General features: G+C 35.0%; 1 long non-coding RNA gene across 1 annotated transcript in view; it reads left to right on the top strand.

Annotated features, from left to right (window-relative positions):
* LOC115300480 overlaps nucleotides 1–5,628 on the top strand; it is a 27,094-nt gene extending 21,466 nt beyond the window's left edge. The window contains exon 3 of the long non-coding RNA XR_003912704.1: nucleotides 5,542–5,628. This is a non-coding gene — a long non-coding RNA (uncharacterized LOC115300480). The remainder of the gene's footprint in view (nucleotides 1–5,541) is intronic.
* The last annotated feature ends 1,310 nt before the right edge of the window (nucleotides 5,629–6,938 follow it).

Raw genomic sequence — 6,938 nt, 5'->3', positions numbered from 1 at the left:
TACAATGGAGTATTACATGGCAATGAGAAAGAATGAAAGATGGCCATTTGTAGGAAAGTGGATGGACCTTGAGGGTGTCATGCTAAGTGAAATAAGTCAGGCAGAGAAGGACAGATACCATATGTTTGCACTCACAGGTCTAACAGGAGAACAAGAGAAACCTAATGGAGGACCAGGGGGAGGGGAAGAGAGTTGGGGAGAGAGAGGGATGCAAAACTTGAGAGACTATTGAACACTGAAAACTGAGGGTTGAAGGGGAAGGGGGATGGGGGAAAAGAGGTGGTGGTGATGGAGGAGGGCACTTGTGAGGAACAGCACTGGGTGTTGTATGGAAACCAATTTGACCATAAACTATTAAAAAAAAAAAAAGACAAACGATTACTTTAATAGACCTCTATCTATGAATGTCTTAAGAATCTAGTATCAAAATATGACTTAAGAAAGTGCTTTTTTTTATAGAAACATATCAAGATTAAAAGCACAACTCTGGCCTATTTTATGATAAATAATTAATATTATTTGATCCTTTAACTCTGATTCTTCTAGTTAATGCTAATTGTGTATAAGACTAGTTCTTTAATTTTGGGCAGAGTATTGTGCATTAATGTGTGTCTAAAATTGTCCTATTCTCTAGAATTTTGAGTGCTACATTTTTTTTTTTACTGCAGGTAAATTCACACAACATAAAATCAACCATTTTAAAGTGAAAAATTCAGTGGCTTTCAGCCCATTCTCAGTGTTGTGCAGCCACCATTTCTGTCTAGTTTCAAAACTTTTACATCATTCTAAAAGATATAAAACTCTATACCCATTACATAGTTGTTTCTCAGCCCACCCCCAGCTCCTAGAAGCCCCCATTATTTTTCTGACTCTATGAGTTTACCTATTCTACATATTTCATATAAATAATGACCTTTTGTGTCTGGCTTCATTCATTTAGTTCACTTTTGAGGTTAATCCTTATTGTGGCTAACATTAGAATTTAATGCTTTTTTATCATTGAATAATCTATTGTATGTATATATTTTGCTCACTTGACCCATTCATTCATTAGCAGACTTTGGGTTGTTTCCACATTTGGCTATTGTGAGTACTATTGCTGTGAACATTGGTATACAATAATTTGAGTACCTGTTTTCAGTTATTTGGGGTTTTGCTATGCCAATAATTCTGGTTTGCCAGGGACTGTCGAGTGTTCCAAGACTTGTGCCTTTCAGCACTAAAACTAGAATAGCGTCCTGACAAATCAGGGCAGTTGAACTGGGAAACACTGTCTGGCTATTTTCAAGAAAAAATATTTATATCATCCAGAAATAATGCCCTAATTTCCACAACTTATAGGGTGCATTTCATTATAGATTTTCGTTTACTGGATCATGTGATTTTGAAACCCATGTCACATTGGAGACTCTAAAGCATCCAGTACAGTGCTTTATAGCCACTGCTCAATAACATTTTGGGGCATTAAATTTCAGTAGGTTTTAATAAAATTCTTAAAAAGTATTTGTGAAGGAACTTATTGGATAAGAACATATACTTTAGAGCCTTACTGCCTGAGTTCAAATCCCACATTTGTAAGTTATTGGCTCAGAGTAAGTATACAGTAAATATTTTTGTTATTAAATATTAAATGGCTTAGATTCCTGGAAAAGGGACAGCAAGGAAAGGGGAGTCAATATTTCCTATATATTATTATATTATATTATATTGTATTATATTATAATACATTATATTATTATTATATTCACATCCATATTTTACTATTTTTCACAACAATAAGGGAAACATTTCAAAACACTTCAAAAAAATTTTTTTCCTCCTTGGGATTACATGGAAAGTATAAACAGTTGAAGTTTTTCACAGTCTATCCTTAGTTTTTCACAATCTATCTGTATTAGTCTATCTTTCTTTCTGTGTTTCTTTTCTTTCCTCTCTTTCTCTTTATTTCTCTTTCTCTCTTACTTTCTCTCTCGTCCTCTCTTTCTCTCTCTTTCTTTTTAGAATGCTAGTGTGTAGTGTTTTCCTAATGTAGAAGTAAATTGACTAAAACCATCAACATAATGATTAAAACTAATCATTGATGGACACTTAGAAACCTAATTAAGTAAAACAGGTAAAAGTCAGTAACCTATATTTGAAAGGTATTTGATCTGTTTAATGATTCTTTTAAATCACCCATTCTTATCAGAATTATAGTCTTTAATAAAAACAATTCACTTAGCACTTAATTCATCTTCCTCATGCAAGTTTATGTCCCAACTGAGTTGACGTGCCGTGTGCTAAGTTTAAAAGTGATGTCTAAGCGTCTCCTTATTTGGAGGCATATAATTCCATTAGGAGATGACACAAGGGACTAGAACCAATGGGGTGGCTTGTCTTTATACATATATATATATGTACACATATATATAGATATAATTTATTGTCAAGTTAGCTAACATAGTGTATACAGTGTGCTCTTGGCTTTGGGAGTAGATTCCTATGATTCATCACTAAGATAAAACACCCAGTGCTCATCCCAACAAGTGCCCTCCTCAATGTCCATCACCCATTTTCCCCACCTCCCCACTCCCTTACACCCTCAGTTTATTCTCTGTATTTAAAAGTCTCTTATGGTTTGCCTCCCACTTGTGGTCTTGATCACATGCAGAAGGGTTTGTAAGCAAACAGTATAAAAATTTCCATATATCTATTTTTTCTGTATCAATAGCTGTGAAATCACTTGAGAACTGAAAATACTGCCCTCACACTGGGGTTGCTCACCCTACCATAGATTACCTGAATCTTTGAGTCAGATTTGCTTTTGCAGTGTGTGTGTGTGTGTGTGTGTGTGTGTGTGTATAGGCCTTAATGCACTCAGTCTAATAAAACCTAAATAACTTGAGGATCTGAGATAGAGATGATAAATTTGATTTGTATTTAGTATGTTGAGAATAGTTGCTATCCCATTGCTATTTGAAAAGAACTTGAGAGCAATATTCGGTCTTTTTTGTTCTTTATATCCCCGAATAAAAAAGTAAGTTTTCCTGGCATCAGCCTTTATTTAATTTTTATCTTGCTGTTGCACAACATATTGCTGAACTATTAATCTTTAAAAGTACTGAGAACGTGTTTTATTTGTGGATGACTAGAAATGTCCTAGAAACGCCATTTAGAAAATGAAATGGCTTGACCGACTTGCACTAATTCTTATAAAAAAGTATTCATCTCAGTTTGCAATTCGAGTGCCAGGTTTCAGAACATTAGATTTTTGAGTTGCTGTTACAGAAGAGCTCAAAAACCAGTGTTTTGAAGGGAAGCACAAAGACTTTAAACCATAGCACCATGATGCATGACACAGTAATCAAGAAACAATTCTTGATACACATTTTCAGTGAGATTCTTTTATATTATACAATTCCCTCAGGAGGAGATGAAAGATGCTTCTCACAGAGAAAATGCCATGGCTAGTGAAGGAAATGTGTTTTACATGATTTGTAATTGCCAATATGATTCAGGTACTGCCCTAGACGAATTTGTGAAATAAAATCAGTTTTCTATAACACATGATTCAAACGCTCTCTCAGATTGGCACACAGCAATGGAAGGTTATGGTAACTTGTAAAAGATCATGACTATTTTATGAAAACTCAACCATTCATTATGTTGATACTTTCTTTTTTTATCTTAAAATTAAATAGCACATATAGTTCTGCAGATATGTTCATCAAGTGCTCATGTGAGGTAAAAACTGATTTTATATGAAGCATTTTTCTAATTTGCTATAATTTTTCTAATTTGGTTATAATAACTTGATATTGCAGCACTGGTTTTGGAAATTCTGGCCCTAGAGACTGTTCTTATACACTTCTGCACAATAAGCTTAAACAAATTGAGAAATATTCCCAATTTACCTTTGAGAGTTTACTTTTTTTAAAGTTTATTTATCTTGAGAGGGAGAGAGAGAAAGAGAGAGCAGGGGAGGGGCAGAGGGAGAGAGAAAATCCCAAGCTGGCTCTGTGCTGTCAGCATAGAGCTCTCAACACGGGCTGGATCTCACGACCATGAGATTATAACCTGAGCCAAAATCCAGAATTCGATGTCCAACTGACTAAGCCACCCAGGCATTCCAAGAGTTTAATTTCTGAATGTCTTTACAATAGAGTGATATTTGTCTTGCACTGCGATTTAATATACAACAAGGAATATTAAATTCTTAGCGCCTACTCTTTATTTTAATATGTAGAACAGGTCTATAAGAACAGACCTTTATATGTAGAAAATGATTTTGTATTAATCTTAATTTATCAGGTTTAACTATCTTTATGCAACTAACATATCTTATAGAAGTATTTCTCTAGTTATTTTTGCTCTCCCATGTTCGTCAAAGGCTATTTCGTATAGTTATTTAACAAACAGTGGACTCACCACCTGCTTTATAAACTCGCTGGCAATATCTTTTTATCACATTTCACAGAGAAAATAAAAATTATTGAAAATGAATCCCATTATCTTCCCTCTACTACATGAACAAATTCTCTGAATCTATTCCCTTTCTTTCCTTTTTTCTGGGTTTAATTTCAAGGCAGGGTATCTCTGTGAAGTGGCAGCCCCTCTCTGTGTCCACTGGATTTTCTTACAAATTGATTCCTCAGGGACCTGAATTCTATTAGAAACGTCCTATATCTCTTCAATTTTTAGCTGCTTCTTTATTAGGATCCCCTGAACCATATTTTTCAGATATGTTTGGTAGCTTTAGTAGAAAACCAAATCAAAACAAGAGACAACAAATCTTTGAAGGCAAATCTCTCTCCAACTAGCACCCTGTTTTTCTACATAACTGTTCTACCACAATCCAGATATCCAAATAGGCTAAAAAAAAGGGTTTTTAAAATTTTCTTTACCTGGTAAAACCCTTATCAGACTTTAACTGGCAAATTTTTTTATAGTCTTACCTAACTTACCATGAATATTTATGTGGTTTCGTCTAGAAAAACTAATGGAATTTCTAACATAATGTTTGATTTAGGGACACTGATAAGAAGCTATTGAGGTATCAGTTATACAGAATTAGTGTTTCTTTACCTTTCTTAAACTGAAATATTCAGAATTTCACCTGTTCCCCAAATTTTCCATGTAAGGGGCTTTCCTGTCCTTTCCTGTTTGGTCAAGCTTCTCAAGATAGTTCCCTTCACATGCTATTTACATTTTAACTAGATGTTAAGAGTAAGTAAAGCTTTGCAGTTCTGCTTAGCAATAGATTGCATGATTTAAGATTATTTAATTCCATTTGAAAATACAAATTCAACAACACTTTTTGGCAATAGTATAGAGTTGAACTTCTTCCAGAAGTATTTTCTATTTGGCCACCATTTGTTTTCTTGACTAAAATCTATGATTTGTTATATTAGAGGGGTTTTTTTTGAAAAAAGAATAAGTACCCCCAACATTTGAAAAGTTATTAAAAGGAATAATTTAAAAGTTTTGAGAATATTATTTTTATAATATCTCATGAAAAAATGTTAAAGCATTCCAATCATTTTATTTTTAATGTATTCTTAGGTTGGTGTGGACTCTCTGGCTAAACATTTCTTGATCATTAATTCTGACTCCTCTCTTCACAGTGAGTTGAAATAAAGGAAAATGGCTATATTTATATACTTAAGTTTATAATTTCAGGGATCCTAAATGATGGATAAGATGTGAGTGATTATAATATATGGAAGAGTGCTGGAAAGCCCAAGAAAACTTCACCATTTTATACAAACACAACCTTACTTCCTGTCTGCTATAGGGGTAATTAATAACCCTCAACTTTTAATTTTTAGTTTTTAAATATTTATTTATTTATTTATTTTTGACAGGAGGTGAGCATAAGTGAGTGAGTGGGAGAGGGGCAAAGAGAGAAGGAGAGAAAAAATTCCAAGCAGAATGTGCACTGTCAGTGCAGTGCCTGATGTGGGGCTCAAGCCCATAAATGGTGAGCCCATAACCTGAGCCAAAATCAAGAGTCAGTCCTTAACTGACTGAGCCCCAGGTGTCCCAATAACTCTCAGTTTTTAAGGTTTACCATGTGTCAATACTGTAAAAGAACTTTAAGTATGTTATGCAACTTAATCCTAAAAATAATCTTATAAACCAGGTACCTCTCTCTCACAAATTTGCAAATTGATTCAGGGATTAACCAGCTCCCCTGAGATCACAGATGGTAAGCAATATAGCCAGCCTTCAAAACTCATCTGTCGGACAGCTGAGTCCACGGTCTACAGGGTGTTTTTCATCTCACTTGTATGAGTAGGACTTAAAAAGAACAAGGACCCAAATCAGGGTACTCATGACCAAAAGTTGTGTTTGTTATCCATGAGAGTATGAAATTTCTTGCTCAAAAACACAGACACATGAAAAGACTCAACATCACTCATCATCAGGCTAATACAAATCAAAACTACAATGAGGGAGGTATCACCTCACGCCTGTCAGAATGGCTAAAATCAACAACACAAGAAATGACAGGCCTTGGTGAGGATGCAGAGAAAGGGGAATACTCCCGCACTCCTGGTGGGAATGCAATCAAGTGCAGCCACTCTGGAAAACAGTATGGAGGTGCCTCAAAATGTTAAAAATTGAACTACTGTACAATCCAGCAATTGCATGCATAGGTATTTACCCAAAGAATACAAAAATACTTATTCAAAGGGATATATGCACTCTGATGTTTATGGCACTATTATATAAGAGTCACTTTGTGGAAACAGCCCAAGTGTCCATCAATTAATGAATGTATATAAAAAAAGGGTCGGTATAGGGGCATCTGAGTGGCTCAATCAATTCAGCACTGGACTCAATTTCAACTCAGGTCATGATCTCACAGTTTGTGAGTTCAAGCGCTGCCCTGGGATCTGCTCAGAGGTAAGCCTGCTTAGGCTTCTTTCTCCTTTCTCTCTGCCCCCGCCCCCTCT

This window comes from Suricata suricatta, chromosome 1 (assembly GCF_006229205.1).
Source record: "Suricata suricatta isolate VVHF042 chromosome 1, meerkat_22Aug2017_6uvM2_HiC, whole genome shotgun sequence".
Lineage (NCBI taxonomy): Eukaryota > Metazoa > Chordata > Mammalia > Carnivora > Herpestidae > Suricata > Suricata suricatta.
The sequence above is the reverse complement of the archived record's forward strand: the minus strand, read 5'-3'. Positions and strand labels throughout refer to the sequence as shown.